This window comes from Protopterus annectens, chromosome 8.part0 (assembly GCF_019279795.1).
Source record: "Protopterus annectens isolate FY-2018-M chromosome 8.part0, PAN1.0, whole genome shotgun sequence".
NCBI classification, from domain to species: Eukaryota; Metazoa; Chordata; order Ceratodontiformes; family Protopteridae; genus Protopterus; species Protopterus annectens.
In genome coordinates this window covers 316,477,525-316,496,085 of record NC_056741.1, presented here as the reverse complement: position 1 = coordinate 316,496,085, position 18,561 = coordinate 316,477,525, and the positions used below count along the sequence as shown (strand labels likewise).

At 42.2% G+C, this 18,561-nt stretch overlaps 1 protein-coding gene across 1 annotated transcript in view; it reads right to left on the bottom strand.

Moving 5' to 3' along the window:
* The window catches only part of SMG5 (SMG5 nonsense mediated mRNA decay factor), a 2,571,376-nt gene that overhangs the window by 1,334,519 nt on the left and 1,218,296 nt on the right, over window positions 1-18,561 (bottom strand). The window lies entirely within an intron of this gene.

Below are 18,561 nucleotides of genomic sequence, written 5' to 3'. Positions count from 1 at the left end.
AACAAAACAGTAAAATAAACCTTATATATATGATTGTAGAGAGAAATCATAGGTATAATCTTACATTGTAAAGAATAAGAAAACAGTAAAATAAACATTATATACATGCTTGTAAAGAGAAATCATAGGTTGAATAGGTCAGAAAAGGTAGATAAGGAGGAAGTAAACTGGTTGATAGTTAGTGAGAGAGTAAAGAGTAGGATAATGTGAAAGCTGTGGGTATTAATCTGGGGTTGGACATGGGCATAACCAGTGGGACTTGAAATATTCTCTAAGATTGTTTTTAAATGGCGTGAGTGATGTCATGAGTCTAAGGTTATTGGGAAGGGAATTCCATAGCTTTCCAATAGAGTTAGCATAAAGAGCGTCGCCACCTATGTTGTTAGATTTGATGGTTAATACTTGAATACTATTTGATGATCGAAGGGAACTGAGGTTGGTGTATGGGGTCAGGATATTGGACAGTGAGGGGGTTTTGTCAGGTTGATGAATTATTTTGAAGGCTTCTGTGAGTTGATTAAATTTAAGAAGATTGGGCAGTTCTAACCAGCCGAGTTTCTTGAGGTTATGGCAATGGTGGGTACGATAAGGTGTTCCTGTTATGAATTTGGCTATGTGGTGGTAGGTGGTAGAAAGGTTGTTGAGCTCACGTTTATTCAGGAAGGAAAATACCGGGGAGGCATATAATAACGTGGAAAGAAGATGTGTACGGGCAATGGTTAATTTTGCATGAGGAGTAAGAAAGTTCCCGATTCTGTACATTGAACCTAGTTTCTTGTTAACAGATTTAATGGTTTGGGAAGTGTGGAGATCAAATTTGAGCTTGTGGTCAATAGTGACACCTAATAGCTTGGTGTGGGAGACAGGCTCGATGATGGTTCCATTAGAGGATTCCACAAAAAAGAAGCTAGGTTTAGACGGTTGCGCCGTTAGGGTTAAGGAAGTGGTAGACGAGGGAAAGAATAAAAGTAACTTGGTTTTATTTGGGTTGAGAATGAGTTTCAGGTCAGAGAACCATTTTTCAACTTTGGCAAAACATTGTTGGGTGGCTACTTGCAGTTTCTGGAGAGAAAGATCAGAGCAGATCAGGGTAGAGTCGTCTGCGTATTGGATGCAGGTGGAACTGGGGATGATAGTGTGAAGATCATTTATAAAGACAGAGAAAAGAAGGGGACCAAGTATGGAGCCTTGGGGGACGCCTATGTTGTTAGGGAGTAGTTGAGATAAACTATTTTGCCATTGGACTGCTTGTTGCCGGCCAGAAAGGTAATCCTTGAACCAGTTTAGGCCTAACTTGTCCAGATGGAGGGTATAGAGGGTGTGGAGTAATAGTTGGTGGTTGACCATGTCAAAAGCTTTTGACAGATCAAGAAAGAGTGCAGAGGATATAAGTTTTTTGTTGCGGTTGCTATTTACTGAGTCGACAAAGGAGAGGAGGGCAGTGGTAGTACTATGGTGGGGGCGAAAACCATGCTGGGTACTAGACAGTAGATTATTGATGGTAAGGTAGTGTAGGAGTTGTTTGTGAATACACGTTCCAGAATTTTAGCTATTGGAGATAGTATAGCAATCGGCCTGTAATTAGAAGTTTCAGTGGAAGGGCCTCCTTTATGTAATGGAATGATGTACGAAATTTTCCAAATAGAGGGGATGGTGGCCTCAGTTATGGATCTGTTGATCAAGATTGATATGGGATAGGCAATGACATCAGAGGCTAGTTGGAGGAATTCTGATGGGAGGCGATCACGCAAGGGTGGACGGTTTTAGTTTTTATTAGGGTACGAATATAGGAGGTGGATACTGTTTGAAGGTTAAAGGAACAAGGGGGTGAGTCATGAGGAATAGTTAAGGATGGAGAGGAAGTGGGTAGATGGTTGGCTAGGGACTGGATGGTCTCTGTAAAAAAATGTTAAAGGCATTGGCTATTTCTTCTGGTTTTTTACTTGTGAGTTTCTCAGGTATTGGGGTAGAAGATTTACCAGGATGAAGAAGGTTGTTAAATCCAGCCCAAAACTTTTTTGGGTTAGACTGATGTTTATCCTGAAGGTGGCAGTAATACTGTTTTTTATCTCTAGTAATGTCAGATTTTGTGGAGTTTCTTAGCTGCTGGAATTTGATGCGATCTAGGGGAGTTTTAGTAGCTCTCCATTTATTCCAAGCTTGGTCACGGAGTTTAATTTTTGTTTTGGTTTCTTTTGTTAGCCAGGGAGTTGTACGGTCTTTGGTTCTAACAAGCCGATTTGGGGCGTGGGAGTCGAGAATATTTAGGAAAGTGTCATTGAAGTATGAGACACTCTCGGCTAGGGGAAGAGTAGTAAGGATAGACCAGTTACAGGATTTTAGTTCCGCTAGAAATAGTTCTAGGTTGAATTTTTTCTTGTTTCTAATAAGTTTATATAGGGGTGGGTATGAAGAGCAGAGTTTGTGCTTTATAAGTTTAATGCCCTCCTGGTTAAAGTGGCAGATGTATACACTTTTTTCCCCCACCTTTCTAATGCTCTGGAATCTCTCTCTGAAGGTAAAGGGTTTTTAGCAGTAGAGGCCTTTATTCCCTTGGGACCCTGTGAAATTGTTTCTGGGTCAGCAGTATGGCTTTTATAAAGGAACTGGTGAGAATCAGGAACCCGGTAATACCAGTCTGGTTTAACAGGGGCTGGAGGTAAAGAATCTGGATTAAGGCTGGCTTCTGCGTACACATCATCCAAAATATCTAAAACAGGAGGGATAGCCAGGGGCCTATGCTGGGGGAGCAGTAGAAATTCCCTGAGCCTTTTCTTGGAATCTGAGTAATCTTGGCCTTCCCAGTGGAAGTGTTCCCTCAATGTATGCAGGGTTTCCCCAAAAGAGTAGTCCTCAGGGGGGGAGACCGAGGGAATAGACTCCTCAGCATCAGAGTCTTTGAAAGGGGAATAGGCATAATCCTGGTCCTCAGAATGGCCTAAGGTAATAGAAGCCTGGTCTGAGGAAGGGTAGTCTTCCTCCAATGTGGGTCTTTTGTCAGAGGGGGGTTGAGAACCCCTGATGAGAGTTGTCAAATCCTCAGCCATTTTAAGCATCTGCTTTTTAGGCATGGGGCCTTGAGAGGAGGTCTGAGGACCCTGTTTTTTAGTTTTCATGGCAGCTTCAGAAATGGCAGGCCTGACTGAATTTTCAGTTTCCCCGCCAAGAGTGGCGTCGGTATCTGCAGTGGGAATGGAGACTGAGGAGCCTGCAACCTCGGGTACTGAAGTCACCGGTAAAATAGTTTCATCGGTAGTTAGGGGCTGCGTAGGCGCCTCGCTGAGAACCGGAGAACCGGTAGTCGGCCTAAGCGTGGTCTCAGTACTCGGTGCAGACCTCGGATGTCGGTCCTTGTCTTTGTGTCTTTTGCTTAAAACTGGTGTCGGTCTATCCAACGACATAATATAATTAAATTTTTTGCCAAAATAATGAAGGGCAAACTCCGCCCGGCACTTAATAGTGCGCTTGTTGAACCTAGCACAAAAACGGCAGGCCGAGACGTCATGGTCTGGCCCTAAGCAAGGTATACAGAGAGAGTGGAAATCCTTATGCGGTATTTGCTTCCCACAAGAAATGCAATTATTAACTTTGTCTGACATCGGTCTGAGGCAAGAAAAGTTTCCCCAACGGGGTACTTAGCTTTAAAGAAGACTTCGGCTGAAATACTTTCGTAAATCTCAGGAGCTGGCCGACCGGCACTGGCGAACTGCTTCTGCTTCAGGCACCGTGCGGCAAGAAAGACTGAAGAAAATAGCGTCGGCTGCCTCTTTTATACCCCTGCCACACTGACGTCAGGGAAGAAGCGACAACAACCGATGCCGGACCTAGACTTTGGAATTCGGCCGACCGAGTACCCGCCTGACGGCAGGATAACCCATCTGTAATGACTGCAGCTATATGCACGATGAACATCAATGTTAACGTATTACAGAAATGTCTGACACAAACAAATGATTGGTGCCAAACTCATGGACTAAAACTTAACATAAAAAAAAAATGCCTCATTATCCCCTATGGCAAAGTAGTAGCCCCTGATAATTATGATACAGAAAACACCCCTCTAAGCTCAAACTCAGTGATGCGAGACTTGGGAACACAGGTTGAAAGCAATCTAAACTTCGATCACCATATGTCTGCAGTGGTAAGAAAGCATTCTACATTGCATATCTCATAAACAAAGGCATCGCATCCAAGACCAGGGAGGTTACAGCACCACTGTACTCGACCCTTACCAGACCACTAATTGAGTACAATGCTCCCTTCAGTATATACCTCACCAGACACCTGCTGTAACTGGAGGTTTCTAACCAAGAGAATCCAGGGCCTCTAAAACATGACATACATGGAAAGACTGAAAGCCCTGTTGCTGTACTGCTGTTTCATACAGACTGCTGAGAGGCAACCTGTGCCTGGCCGAGCAGTCTTGCAATCTGCCCTAATGGAAATGCTGCACATCCACAAATCAAACAGGACAAGAATAACTCATTCCAGGGATCTCAACATAGCCTGTGACATTAACAGAACATGCTGGAGAGACAGATACATTTCCCAGTGATTGCCACTCCTCTGGAACAAGCTCCCACTCCATGTTAAGTACAGGTCCTCATTGGCCCTATTCAAGCACAACCATGACAACTGGATGGGTGACTGTAAAGTCATCCCCGGGGTGGTACCTATGTCTCTCATGGACAGGGGCAGTCGGTGCTGATCACAGAATCGCTCTAACAGGGCCCATCTAACTACAGTCAATAAGGGTACTTGTGTTATTACATGGCTAGGCTTATAAAGGCCCTGCGGCCATTAGCCTAGTAACCTTCTATGAACCTAAGAATACTGTTCTATGTGATTATCCTTGTTTGTTTTGAGTACAGACAAAGAGAAAGGGATTGGATAATCTTAATTGAAAGACCTGCTCTGGTAGAGTTTTTAGTTGAATATAAAACAGATGCTACTGATAAAGGATAATGAGTAGGGCATATAAAATGTCGCAGGATAACTAAAGGAATCAATCATTAGAGGTTAGAAAAGACTGGAGAGAGAGAGACTGAATAAAAAAATTCACAAAGAAACAATGGAAGGATGTATGTATGGCTCCCAAATATGCAAAGTCTTGAAGATTTAGGATTTTTGATAGGAAGTGTTTGCATAGGTATTTTTAAACCCCAGACTCCAAAGAAATTTTCTTCAGGTGGATGGCAAATGTTGGTGGTATGATGGAGAAGAAAGAGGTAACTAACTGGGAACATTTGCTTTGGGAGTGTAATGAATTGGCAGACTTCAAAAATTCCCTACATAGTACTGTGCTAGAAATATTGGGTGAGCAAATGGGTGCAGCTAAGAAAATTATTTTTTGAGCTTGAATACAATCTGAATTGCCTAGACATAGCAAGGCCTTGTTAAGTTCAATTCTGGTGGCTGACAAAAATCACTTACTACAAAATGGAAATCAAAAGAATAAAACAACTGTACCTGAAGTTGCGAATATTGTAATAGATGAAAGACCTGTAAGGGCGATCTTTAGAAAAGGGTAGGAGCAAATTACATAGAAAAAAAATGGAAATAACTGGAACAAAACATGCAGAACATTGTTTTGGAGGAGTAAGGTTTAAGGAAAAGCAGGAAATTTAAGTAATGTTGGATTGATAATTGTGTAAAAGCATATCTGTGACATATGTCTGTAACTGCGAATGTGTTAACATGCCTTGTTTTCTTGTATATAAATGCATGTTTGCCTATGTCATTACAGCTGAGTGCACCTCCAGGCATTTCTGCAGCTACCTCCTACTGACATCTCTAGTCATCAAATATTGTTTTATTTATTTATTTTTTATTTTATTTTGACATTCATTAACTAGGCATGTCCAACTCAGCAACAGCCCATTTCAGCGGAGGCCGAGGAAGGGGGAAACCCCATAAAGAAAACCATTACAATTACAAAGATAAGTTCAAAAAAAAAAAAAAAGTTGCTTGTCCATATCCGCATTAATAACAAAACCATGCTACATAGAAGGAATCCAAAGATTTCATCTTAAGGCATACATAATGGCAAACACAATTCTATTGCTATCTGACCTCTGTATAATGCTACTAGAGAGAGACTAATTATTATTTGTATACTGTTTACTTACACTGTAATAACTTTGACATTTCTGTAAATATCTCAATATTCAGGTAACACAGACAGAACTGCGTAGCTTCACATGCAAGCCCACAGCTGTATGAAGAAAATTCTACTGGCTGTATGTGCCTTGCTTGAATGGTTACCGAGATATCGTAAGCTATTTATAAATTACAAAAAAAGAAGTTAGGTCTTACCATAACGTTCCATCTGTGTTTTTGATCCTCGTTCAATTACTACGTCTGGGTAGTCGGTTCTGACCTCGGAACCGATCCGGCCATCTTCCAAGCTCGCGTCAGCCACAAACTCTCGAGCTAAACTCTTACCCAAAATTCCCCTCTCCCTGTTACCTCAGATTGAGTTTGCAAGTCAAAAGAAGGTAGAGGCTACCTCTGGTCAAATGACCTAATGGAACCGGATGGTGAGATCCACTATAAGCCTCAGGAGGGGGAAGGAGGGTGGGTCGTAACGACTGAACGAGGATCAACAACAAAGATGGAACGTTATAGTAAGACATTAACTTCTTTATCTAATGTTGTTAATCCTCGTTCATTCCTTACGTCTGGGACAGAGTCCCCAGCTACCTTTATTCCTGGGAGGCTCTCATGGAAGGACATTCCTGAGCACCATTGAACCAAAAGATGCTCTTCCTCTGGAGGCCAAATCCAATTTGTAATGATTGATGAAGGTATGAGGTCTAGCCCAAGTTGCAGCTGCACAAATGTCATGTAAAGAAGCTCTAGCACGGAAGGCAGCAGAAGTTGCCACCGACCTTGTGGAATGAGCCCTTATGGCTGTAGTAAGAGGGATATTGTGCTCTTTGTAAATAAATGTTACACAGTCTTTTAACCACTTAGCTAATGTGACCTTAGAAACAGCACATCCTAATCTAGGTCCAGAATAGGCCAAGAATAACTGATCTGATTTGCGAGAAGCCTTACTTTTGTCTAGGTAGAAACAAATTTACCTGTGAATGTCTAGGGTATGTAGGCAATACTCTCCCCTGTTAGAATGATTGGGAAAGAAAACTGGCAATTCAATGGTTTGGTTAATGGACATTTCAGAGATCACTTTTGGCAGAAAGGAAGGATTAGTTCTCAATGACACTATCTTTAAGAAAGGTCAAGCAGGGTCGTTTGATGCACAGAGCTTGAAGTTCAGAAATACGTCTGGCAGAAGTAATGGCAACCAAGAACCAAGTTTTCCATGAAAGAAACTTGAGGTCGCATGAAGAAGCTGGTTCAAAAGGTGACGTTGTCAGAGCTTGCAGGACTAATGACAGGTCCCATGTCTGGGTAGGTTCTCTAAATGGGGGTTTCAAATGATTTACGCCTTTTAGAAAGGTCTTGTATAATTTGTGAGACATAAGAGAAGACTCTTGGACACCATTGTGAAAATTAGATATTGCGACCAAATGAAACCAAATGGTAGAAGCAGAGGCACCAGATTGGAATAAACATGACAGGTATTCCAGTACCACCGGCACCGGTGTTGAAAAGGGATCTATTTGCTTTTCCTTCAGCCAAATAGTAAACCTTTTCCATTTGCTTTGCTGAGATATGTATTTCTGGTGGAAGACTTATGAGATGCAATAAGAATGTCACGTACTGGGGAAGAAAGATCATTCTGCCTGGCAATCACAGGAAGTGGAGGAGCCAAGCTGTGAGCTTCAGGCTGTTCAAGTTGTGGTGAATCAAGTTCAGCAGATGGGAGATCAACTCCAGAGTTGGATCGAGAATCCATAGTTGATCTAGCAGGTGAGGCCATAGAAAGGGGAACCAAATCTGACAAGGCCAATATGGCGCTATGAGGATTACTTTGCTCTTCAACCAGCAGGCTTTCTTAAGGAACTGGGGAATGAGGGGAAGAGGGGGAAAAGCATAAAGTAGGCCCGAGGGCCAATCGTGGACTAGAGCGTCCCTGGGTGACTGTCCCCGATGGGGAATCAGGGCAAAGTAATTGCTGCATTTGTAATTGATTGGGGATGCAAAGAGGTCGCAGCAAGGGAGACCCCAGTGGTTGGAAAATCTCTTCCACTACTAAAGGATTCAGGAACCACTCATGAAGTTGTAGACTGTACCTGCTGAGTCTTGTCTGCTATCACGTTGGAACTCCCGGAATGTGCATTGCGATGAGAAAGCGGTTGGTAGCAATCGCCCATTGCCATATTCTCATGGCCTCCCGACAAAGTGGGTAAGATTTGGTTCCGCCTTGTTTGTTGATATACCAGACTAGCGCCATGTTGTCTGACTGTATTGCAATAGTCCCTGACGGCAGTAGGGGGCTGAATGCTTGCAACGCTAGAAGCACCGCCCTCAGCTCCAGGACATTTATATGCTGATGGGCCTACATTTCAGACTACGTGCCCTGGACTGTCTTTCCCTGAAATAGCCCCCCCACCCCATCAGGGAGGTGTCCGTGGTCACTGTAGCCTTGGGCTGTTGGGGGGGGAAGGGGCGAGACCATTGTGACGGGTTCTGTGACATCCACAAAATTAAGTCATGTTTGCACCTCTGGATTACCCGAATCTTGGATGATGGAGGTTACTGAAAGGGATACCACTGGTTGAGTAGTAGCCATTGTAGAAGCCTCATGTGGAACCTCGCAAGGGGGGCAATAGTGATGGAGGCTGCCATGGAACCCAGCAGCTGGAGAATAGAATGTGCCGTGGATTTTTCTCTTGAAAGGATCGGTATGAGTTGTTGTTTTATCCTTAGGATTCTGTGCTCTGTAATGGATGCTCTGCAGTTTTTTGTATTCAACAGGACCCCAATGAATTCTATGGACTAAGATGGGGTCAGGTTGGATTTTTGCCAGTTTATAGTTATGCCTAGCCTTCCTGCAGTGTGAAGAGAGTATACCAAGGCTGCTTCCAATAGAGGTCTGGTGGGGGTGGTAATGAGCCAGTTATCTAGGTATGGAAACACCTGGAATCCCTGTAGTCGCAAGTGAGCTGTGACGACTACCATGCACTTTAACACACTGGGGGCTGCAGAGAGTCCGAAGGGCAGTACTCAGAACTGGTAATGACTGGATCCCACATGGAAGCAAAGGAATCTTCTTGATGGTCTGTCCACCTTTATGTGGTAGTACACATCTTGAAGATCTATAGAGCACATCCAATCATCTTTTTCAAGAGTGGGAGGATAGACTGAATTGTGACCATCCAGAGTTTCTGTACCTTTACAAACTTGTTTAATACACCGAGATCCAAAATTGGTCTCCAGTCCCTGGTCTTTTCTGGCACCAAAAATAGTCTTGAGTAGAATCCGGATCCTATCTGGTCTGGGGGGACTACTTGGATGACTCTTTTTCCTAGCAGCTGTAAGATCTCTAATGCTGCTTCTTCCCTCTGACTAGGTGGAACGTCGGGAAGGTTTCTTAGGGGGACGGGACAAAGATCAAAGGGGATATGATAACCTCTGGTTATTATCTTTTGTACCCAAGGGTCGGTGGTAATGGTTAGCCAGGCAGAAGGGTACAAAGAGAATCGACCCCCAACCGCTTCCAGAGGAAAACAGTTGGGCCACTCTTCAGGAGAGCTGGTAGGACTGACCAGAGAAGGAGTCTCTGGAACCCTGGTTACACTGACCTCCTCTGCCCTGAAAGGGGCGTATTCCATATGAGTTTCCCCCTCTGCTTCTAGGGGAGAACTCGGCTCGTGTGTCACAGAAAGAACCTTAAGACTTTTTGTGTCACATCTCCCCGCTCTTCTGGTTTCTGGAGAAAGCCCGTTGAGGGGAAGAGTAACGGATGCCCACGGCAGCAAGGGCCTTACCGTCCTGTTCACATCTAGCCAGCGCATCTCTCATCTTGGGTCCAAATAATGACGAGGCTTCAATGGGAGCGTTCAGAAAGGAAGCCTTGAAGGGTTCCACGAGGTCACACAGGCGCATCCAGGCATGCCATCTCATGACTATGCCTGCACCCGCTGCTCTAGCTGCTCCTTCTGATGCATGAGAACTCAGATGCATGGAGGAGTTGTATACTGATTCAAGGGTGGCTTACTGTGAGGCAACTTTGTCACGGACCTCATCAAACATAGCTCCGGCCAAAGTTTCAGAAAGCTCTGAAATTAAGTCTCTTTGAAGCCTGGTAAAATGTGCCATATAATTCAGGGACGCAAAAGTAAAGGTCCCTGATGCAAAGGTACGCTTCCCTAATCTGTCCAGTGTCCGGGACTCCTTGTTGGGTGAATGGACAGTCTGGCTCTCTTCTGCCAGATCCTTTTTAGTTGCTGCCACCACCACCATGGCATCTACTGGAAGACCTTTGGACCAGTGGGGATCAGTATCTGGAGAGGACAAGATTTTAGCTGGCCTCCGGGGAATGATTTCAATGGTGTCAGGAGCCTTCCATGCACACTACACGACGAGCCGAACAAGTCTGTCGGCAGGTGGAGTAACCCAGGAGGTAGGGGGCCAGACACGAAAGACCTGCAGGAACACAGACTCTTCAGAAGTCAGGTTAGAGGGCTGCCAATCACCTCTTTGTTTAAGGATTTCAAGGATATCCCCAAAACATACCTCAGAGAGTGATCGAGGGGACCCTTCCCCATCATCAAAATCTGTGTCTTCCGTGAGGGACTCTTCTGGGGAGTCCACATGCTTCTTCTTACACTAACACTTGTGACAATCTTCCTCAGAGGGAGATGCTGGGGAAGACAGCGCAAGAGGGGCCTCCTGTGGGAGTGTATCCTGAGGCCCTTGTGCCCGGTGTCCACTAGGGGGTGGCTTGTGTGAGTTGCTGCCCAGAGGAGGACAGAAAACTTGGTGGCACAGGATCACCTACAGCAGCAAGAGCCTTCTCCATAAGTTGAAAGGCTGGTCCACCTAAGAAGGGGTGGGAGCCTACAGTTCACCCCTCGCTCAAGCAAGCCAGCCTGCCGACTAGGAGTCTCCGGATGGCCATGGGACATAGGGGAAACCGTGCCACAGCTAGCATCCTAAGAAGTGACAGGAGTAAAGTGTCTCTCCTGCCAAAAAGGCAGCTGGGGTTCCTTAGTGAGGTCTACAAAAGGAGCCGCAGCAGGGGAAGTCTGTGCTCTAGGAAGGGGCTTAAAGGCTGAAGATGACAGAGGAGAACAAGTAGGGATCTCTGAGGAAAAATGTTCCCCTGCATGGGAGGGATAGGTCTTGTGAGGTGGGATTCCTCTAGCCGAAAGCAATTGGTCCACAAGGCGCACCACATCATGTTCAGAGAAGCTTCTAGTGGATCTCATGGACATAGCTGATGGGGAGTCAGGTCTATCTAGAGATGGAGTAAATTGAAAGCCGGCAAAGGGGTTTTTAAAAGGAGAACAAGTCGTAACAGCAGGTAGGATAGGTGTCTGCACCGAAGGCAACGGTGCTGTAATGTCTTGTACTATTGGTGTCTGCACCAAGAGAGTTGTCGGTGCTGAGAACAGAGTCTGCACCAAGGTTGGTGCCGTAGCGGTAGTTGGCACCAAAATTGGTGCTGAAAGTGTCTGCGCCAACAAAGGAGTACTCGGAACCAACTGGAGAGTCGGTGCCGAGAGCACTGTCAGTGCCAAAGAAGGTACAGGTGCCAGAAAATCCCTCGACATCGTAGCAGTCGGCATTGACTATATGGTTGGTGCCAGTGAAAGGGTCTGAGCCGAGAAGCCCCTCGGTTCCAATGCGGTCTGAAGCACACTCGGTGCCGTAGTAGGAGTCGGTGCCGATGGCTTCGGCACTGTAGGCCTCGGAGCCGAAGAAGTCCGTTCAGAAGACACAAATTTAACTTTCTTTGGTCTCGGTTCCTGGGGGTCCCCAGCGGGGGACAAAGGAAGAGACTTAGTCTTCTTTAGGTTGTCTTTCTTTCTATGGGAGCTAGGAGGGGATGAAGCCTCCGTAAAGGCGGTTTTCATAATACCCTTTAAAATAAGTTTGTTTTTCCTCTCTAAGAGGGTCCGGGTTGAAAAATTTTTACAAATCCCATAAGGTGGGTTGACAGTTAAGTGAGGTTCACCCAAGCAGTACACACATAAGGCATGTGCGTCTGAAGTAGGTAACTTGTGGCCACAACTAGTACACCTCTTAAAGCCAGGACATCCTTTCTTTTCTGCCATGATAGGTGAGAGAAAAAACAGATATAAGGGAAAAAAAGGGAAAGTAGAGTACCAGCTATGGTACAAAGGATACCCGAAGGTACAAGGGGAAAGACTACCAATGATGGTAAAACAGATACCAACAAGGTAAGAAAGAGGGTAAATACGTAAATCCAAATCAAAGCAAAAGCGACTGGAAATGACTCGAAGAGACTCAAAAAGCGTACACTGTTTAATTATCCGCTTTCGTCCACAGACTTCATCAGAATGATACATACAAGACAAACAAAGTTTAAATAAGTAAAAAATCACCATAGAAATTAATTGAAAATAATTAATCATGTTAATTCAAAGGTGAGTACCAATACACTTTTAAAAAGACAGGAACACTGTCAAGTAATATGAAGACAAACTAAATCATTGCTTTTGTTGACTTTAAGTTTCCTGTGTTTAAGGAAGCATTTTACATTAATGGCCTCGTTGAGGCCAGGAGGACAGTCAGATCTCAATTTAATTTGCCAATAGGTCTCCCTTTTGGAGTAGAAAGTTCTTAAAATCCCCCTCCCTCATGTCTTTGTAACAAACTTCCAAAATTGAAAATAAAAACTTGTTAAAAGAATGACACACTAGACTGTGTTTAAAAAGAGGGTTTTTGTCATCTTTAGTTTTAATACAATATAAATGTTCCCTTATTCGGGTTCTTAACTGCCTAGTCGTCATACCAACGTAAAAGGCGGTACAAGATGAACACAAAGCAATGTAAACAACGCCCGAAGAACAGCAGTTCACAAAACCAGGGACAGGAAAAGTCCTGTTAAAAGTAGCCACTGAGATGTATGGTCCAGTTAAAATGTACCTACATGTGTTACAGTCGTAACAGCAATTCATGCCTCTTTTACTTGTGGAAACTCCACAAAAGGTATTTTCACCTCTTTCCAAAATCTTTTTTAAATTGTAATCATTCCTGTGGACAAACAAAGGTTTGTCTCCTAAGACGTCATACATTTCAGCGTTCCCCCTAATAACTCTCCAAGAGTTTTGTTTTATCATTTCTTTGTTTTCCAACAGGGGCTACCCAAAATCTGATTTAATCCAAACGGCCACTGACATTTATAACAAACGAACTAGTCATTATTTACCATTATTAAGTTTACATTTGGACAATTTGACTTTTAAGAACACCAACAACAGTAACATACCGAACCCAAACATTGTATGTTCATTAGAGATGAATTCTGACAGTCAGCGTATCCAGGGTATTATATCAAAAAATTGGAGAGTTATTAGGGGGAACGCTGAAATGTATGACGTCTTAGGAGACAAACCTTTGTTTGTCCACAGGAATGATTACAATTTAAAAAAGATTTTGGAAAGAGGTGAAAATACCTTTTGTGGAGTTTCCACAAGTAAAAGAGGCATGAATTGCTGTTACGACTGTAACACATGTAGGTACATTTTAACTGGACCATACATCTCAGTGGCTACTTTTAACAGGACTTTTCCTGTCCCTGGTTTTGTGAACTGCCGTTCTTCGGGCGTTGTTTACATTGCTTTGTGTTCATCTTGTACCGCCTTTTACGTTGGTATGACGACTAGGCAGTTAAGAACCCGAATAAGGGAACATTTATATTGTATTAAAACTAAAGATGACAAAAACGCTCTTTTTAAACACAGTCTAGTGTGTCATTCTTTTAACAAGTTTTTATTTTCAATTTTGGAAGTTTGTTACAAAGACATGAGGGAGGGGGATTTTAAGAACTTTCTACTCCAAAGGGAGACCTATTGGCAAATTAAATTGAGATCTGACTGTCCTCCTGGCCTCAACGAGGCCATTAATGTAAAATGCTTCCTTAAACACAGGAAACTTAAAGTCAACAAAAGCAATGATTTAGTTTGTCTTCATATTACTTGACAGTGTTCCTGTCTTTTTAAAAGTGTATTGGTACTCACCTTTGAATTAACATGATTAATTATTTTCAATTAATTTCTATGGTGATTTTTTACTTATTTAAACTTTGTTTGTCTTGTATGTATCATTCTGATGAAGTCTGTGGACGAAAGCGGATAATTAAACAGTGTACGCTATTTCTTTTTGAGTCTCTTCGAGTCATTTCCAGTCGCTTTTGCCTTGATTTGGATTTACTTGTTTTGGTTCTGGACTTTGTTACTGGTTTTTGTGAGTTTCATGGCTGAGGCGGCTGAAGATCCTCTTTTGAATCTTAGTATTCACCCCATGCCCTCCTCTGAGGCTGTTAACCTGAGTGCTTTACTTATTGGTGCCTTAACGGACATTAAGAGTTCGTTACAGTATCTTATTACTAAGGCTAACGTTGTTGAACCTATTACTAAAATATCTAGTCCTGTTGGTTCCTTTCACGAACTTGACACAGTCATTTGTCTTGATAATCCACCTCCAGCAGTGAAGGATTTGGGTTCTACTACATCGCGCATTATTGGTCGGGCGACTTTGAGTCATTTTTTCGACCATGCTGAAAACCCGTTTGGTTCTCTTGGTAAAGTTGACGGATCAAAGAAGTCACTACGGCACCATGATTTTCAGGACAAGCGTGAGCAGTTATTTAAACTGCTCAAAAGGTACAATTCCATTAATTTAGAAAATTGTTATGTTTTGCGGTGCCTTGAGTTAAACATTGTTCCGAAAGGGTTGCATTTTTTCAAATGCCCCAACGGAGTTCAATCCGGAGATCTTTTTTTCAAAACCTTAACCGGCTTTTTCAATGAAGCCGGTTTACGGTTTCTAAAACTTCTTGTTGACAACAACTTGGGCAAACTGGAGGCATTAAAAAAGGAAATCATTAATTTAGAGTTGTTTTTCAAAGAGCTTTTGGATGACAACAGTTTTGGAGAGCTCTTTGATACCATTATTCAGGAACTCGATCATTCTTCAGCAGACAACATTAACAGAAAACATAATAAACTGTTACGGGACATCACTGCTTACGAGAATGACTCTGCTTATTTTAACTTTGTTCCTTCCAACAAAACCAACAGGGGTTATAATACCACTAACCAAACTGTCTTCAAACCGACTACCAACTGGGCTAGTAAAGTGTTACCAAGTACTGATCACAAACAAAAAGTCAGTCCTGCTGAGCACACCTCGGGTTCGGCAGTAGTACAAGAACCTGACTCTGTTTCTTTTGGGGGCAATAACAATAATAAAAAAACGCCTAACAGTTTTGTCGAAGGTGTTATTCCTGTTCCGGATTCAGGTTCTATTTCAACATCTGATAGCAATTTTTTGACCGCTATCGACAACAATGCGGTTGTTAAATCCAAACATATGCCTAACCAGGGTTCTATATCAGCTCATGCTGTGGTGCCGCCTTCTTTTCCCAACAAGAAGCATCAAGCTTCAACAAAAACTGTTTTGACCCGAAGTCGAACTTTTCTGAGTTCGCAATCATCGGGGGAGGAAACTTAGAAGGTGGACATGGTTACTTTAGTGTGATTAACCTGACTGACTGTGTTTTTTCACCTGATGAAATGAACATTTTGAAACTTGGGCTCAATTTTGTTCCACGTTTAAGAGCCAATTATGTTAGAACTGTCATTGATATCAAACAGTATGTTAGGAAACTCAATCTACACTATTTACTGCATGATGTCACCATTTCCAATCAGGTTTTCATTAAACCTTCTGTTTTTTGTCCCAAATTACAGCACACTATTAGAATTTTTGAAGAAAATTGTTTGCAGGATATTGATTCTTTGTTAACTCACACCTTCAATTGTGACCAAAATCTTTCTTGTTCTGAAAGCAAAGCCCTAAAAAATTTACAGTCTATGGGTAGCAGGTTGATGTTTATGAAGAGTGACAAGGGTAACAACATTGTTATTATGAAAAAAGAAGCTTATATAGAAGGGATTTTGAAGCTTCTGAATAACACTGATGAATATGAGATTATTTCACTTTTTGACATTCACAAGCGTCAACGCTCTATACACTCATATTTATATGAAGCACTCATGGAGGGGGACATTAGTCATGAGCTTTATGAATTTTGTGTTATTGACCAGCCACGTATTGGGGTTATTTTTGGAATCCCTAAAACTCATAAATCCCTTGAAAATCCACCCTTCAGGCCTATTGTTTCGTCACCTCACTGTATCACTGAAGGGTTGGCACTTGTCATCGACGCTTTATTGGGTCCTGTTATCGCCCATGAAACTTCTTTTCTTCGTGACTCATGGCACTTTTTAACAAAGGTCAACCATTTTGTTTCATCAAACAGTTTTGATCCCAATAGGCACATTATGTTAACTGTCGATGTGGTGTCACTGTACACCTGCATTCCCCAAGACGAGGGTATTGAAGCTGTGAGGAACTTTTTAACAAATTTTTATTCTGGATTTTCCAAAAGTACTATTTCCTTGATTTGTAGATTTTTGGAGATTATTTTAGAGAACAATTTTTTTCTGTTTGAACAAGTTTATTATCGACAGAAAAGAGGTGTAGCTATGGGGTCTTCGGCTGCCCCAGCCTATGCCAACGTTGTCATGGCATTGTGGGAACGTCAATTTATTCCATTTTTAGTTCAAAAATATCAAATTTTGTTTTATTGTCATTTCATTGATGATTTGTTTTTCATTTTAGACTGTAAGGAGATGGTTACTGATACCTTCCTTACTGACATTAACTCTTGTTCTTCATATTTAAAGTTTGTTATTGGTGGCCATGGTATTAACACTAATTTTTTGGACGTTAACTTGAGGTGGGACCCTGAGGAAAACAGGATACATAGTCGCATCTACAGGAAAAAGACTTTTAATAACGGGTATCTCCACTACAAAAGTGGGCATCCAAAACATATTATTTCCAACATTCCAAAAGGACAGTTCATCAGGGCAAGTCGTATGACATCAAAAAACTCTGATGTCTTCCAAGAGTTTTGTTTTATCATTTCTTTGTTTTCCAACAGGGGCTACCCAAAATCTGATTTAATCCAAACGGCCACTGATATTTATAACAAACGAACTAGTCATTATTTACCATTATTAAGTTTACATTTGGACAATTTGACTTTTAAGAACACCAACAACAGTAACATACCGAACCCAAACATTGTATGTTCATTAGAGATGAATTCTGACAGTCAGCGTATCCAGGGTATTATATCAAAAAATTGGAGAGTTATTAGGGGGAACGCTGAAATGTATGATGTCTTAGGAGACAAACCTTTGTTTGTCCACAGGAATGATTACAATTTAAAAAGATTTTGGAAAGAGGTGAAAATACCTTTTCTGGAGTTTCCACAAGTAAAAGAGGCATGAATTGCTGTTACGACTGTAACACATGTAGGTACATTTTAACTGGACCATACATCTCAGTGGCTACTTTTAACAGGACTTTTCCTGTCCCTGGTTTTGTGAACTGCCGTTCTTCGGGTGTTGTTTACATTGCTTTGTGTTCATCTTGTACCGCCTTTTACGTTGGTATGACGACTAGGCAGTTAAGAACCCGAATAAGGGAACATTTATATTGTATTAAAACTAAAGATGACAAAAACGCTCTTTTTAAACACAGTCTAGTGTGTCATTCTTTTAACAAGTTTTTATTTTCAATTTTGGAAGTTTGTTACAAAGGCATGAGGGAGGGGGATTTTAAGAACTTTCTACTCCAAAGGGAGACCTATTGGCAAATTAAATTGAGATCTGACTGTCCTCCTGGCCTCAACGAGGCCATTAATGTAAAATGCTTCCTTAAACACAGGAAACTTAAAGTCAACAAAAGCAATGATTTAGTTTGTCTTCATATTACTTGACAGTGTTCCTGTCTTTTTAAAAGTGTATTGGTACTCATCTTTGAATTAACATGATTAATTATTTTCAATTAATTTCTATGGTGATTTTTTACTTATTTAAACTTTGTCTTGTATGTATCATTCTGATGAAGTCTGTGGACGAAAGCGGATAATTAAACAGTGTACGCTATTTCTTTTTGAGTCTCTTCGAGTCATTTCCAGTCGCTTTTGCCTTGATTTGGATTTACTTGTTTTGGTTCTGGACTTTGTTAAGAGGGTAAATATGTAAAAACAGAGTCGCTAGATGCGATAGGGTAAGAGACAACTATACAAATAAATTTCCTTGAAGAAAGGTAAATTTACGAGGTAATATATCAAGAAAAGTAGCCGCTCAAGAGCAATGGCTTGACATGACTGAATGGCGATGTGGCAAACGAAATCTAAGGTAACAGGGAGAGGGGAATTCTGGGTAAGAGTTTAGCTCAAGAGTTTGTGGCTGACGCGAGCTTGGAAGATGGCCGGCTCAGTTCCGAGGTCAGAACCGACTACCCAGACGTAAGGAATGAACTAGGATTAACAACATCAGATTTAATATTCACTGTCTTTATTTTGGCTTATAAAATCCAGTT